This window comes from Arachis ipaensis, chromosome B03 (assembly GCF_000816755.2).
Source record: "Arachis ipaensis cultivar K30076 chromosome B03, Araip1.1, whole genome shotgun sequence".
Taxonomy (NCBI): domain Eukaryota; kingdom Viridiplantae; phylum Streptophyta; class Magnoliopsida; order Fabales; family Fabaceae; genus Arachis; species Arachis ipaensis.
This window is the reverse complement of record NC_029787.2, coordinates 72,777,646-72,779,405: the sequence shown is the minus strand read 5'-3', so window position 1 is coordinate 72,779,405 and position 1,760 is coordinate 72,777,646. Positions and strand designations below refer to the sequence as shown.

The 1,760-nt window shown below is 40.7% G+C and overlaps 1 long non-coding RNA gene across 1 annotated transcript in view; it reads right to left on the bottom strand.

Moving 5' to 3' along the window:
* The window catches only part of LOC110270195, a 17,551-nt gene that overhangs the window by 530 nt on the left and 15,261 nt on the right, over positions 1 to 1,760 (bottom strand). The gene's annotated exons all lie outside the window — the stretch shown is intronic.

The window sequence follows — 1,760 nt, the reverse complement described above, 5'->3', positions numbered from 1 at the left end:
TTAGCAGCTTCAGCTTTTCTTTTTTTTTTCCCTCAGCGTCAAAACGACACCGTTTGATGGATTTTGGGAAAAGCGATCCTTACAAAAACCCGGCCGGTTAGTCGTTTCAGTGGTTAACTACCGGTTCAACTGCCTTTTTTAATTTGCAGATTTTTTACAGGACGGTTTTGGGGTGGATCAGACCGGCCAAATGATTGGTTCTCGATTGAACCAACCGATCCGGTCTAATTTTTCGAACCCTAAATAGGAGGCTAAAGAAGTATGCATGGCAGCAATAAGTGGTATGATAGTTTTCTCTCTTTTTTTGTTATTCTGCTATTTTGCATTCTTGCTATCATTCCTCATTTATTAGATTATACTCTCTTTCGGTTTGTACCATATATATAACACTGTTCCATTGAATTTCTATAATAAAAATCCATACATCTTTTTTTTCTTTTGCAATTCATACCACTCTTCCCGTGTGAATCTTTGCAATTTTAGTTTTTACCCTTTCAATTGGTGCTTTCATTGTCCATGGCAGTCACTAACAATATTAAGGCTAAAGGAGTGAAAGTTGATGTCCGCAAATTATTCTAGATGTTGGAATTGTTCATGGAAAAAAATTTCTTGGAGCGAGCTCATTTGAAGGAAGCTACCTATCTAAAATTTAATGCCATTCAAGCTTCCATTTCGTAGATGCAGAATGGACAACCCATGAGTCATTCTACTTCGTATGAGTCACCCCATGGTGCAAACTTAGGAGGTGACTTTCAACCGCAACAATGGCAACCGCATCAAAGGATGAGTTTTGAATTATCTAAATTTGATGCCACTGATGCTCTGGGTTGGATCTTCTCTGTCGATTAGTATTTCGATTTTTTTCGGGTACCGGAGGAGGAACAGATCGGTGTGGCAACGATTCACATGGTTGGTCCTGCGATCCTAGGTTCTAGATGTCTCAACGCTTTGCTCCTTTTCGTTCATGGAACCAGCTCAAGAGGGCCATTAAGATCGAATTTGGTTCTTCACTCTTTGAGTCCCCACAAGAGTTGATCTTTAAATTGCAGTAGCAGGATTCTGTGTCCAAACACTACACCGAATTGATCTCGCTTGCACACCCCACTAGATCGATCCTTCAAATGCTTTAAGAGATTGCTTTATTAGTGTGTTGCGAGTTGATATTAAACGAGAAGTGAAGGCTCAGTGCCCTGCTTCGTTAATGAGAGGGGTTAGTTTGGCTAAGCTTTATGGGGATAGATTTTCTTCACCTCCATTGAGGACAGCAGGGCCATCTAACTATAATTCACCTGAAACCAATCTTTCTCCGTAACTTCCAACACTGACTCATCGATCATAGCCCACTTCTGTCAAGAACCCGATTCAAAGACTGACCTCGACCGAAATCCAGAACTGTCATGAGAAAGGATTGTGTTATTGGTGCGGTTAGAAGTATTCACTAGGCCATAAGTTTTGCAATCGACATTTTTCTTCTGTATCAAGTTGAAGGTGAGGATGAGAAGGCCTCGGAAGAGAGTGTTGTGATCGAACTATCTGAGAGTGAAATCCTAGAGCAGCTTGATCAATAAGTCATTGAGCATCATCTATCTTATAACGACATGCTTGGCTTGTCAGGTCTAGCTACTATCGGTATCAGGGCTTATATTCAAGGCATTAAAGTCCAAGGTCTTACTAATTGTGGAAGCTCCAATAGTTTTATCCAGCCTCGCATTGCACAAGTTTTGAATATCCCAATTGAAGTGGCTAATGGTCTCAGAGTG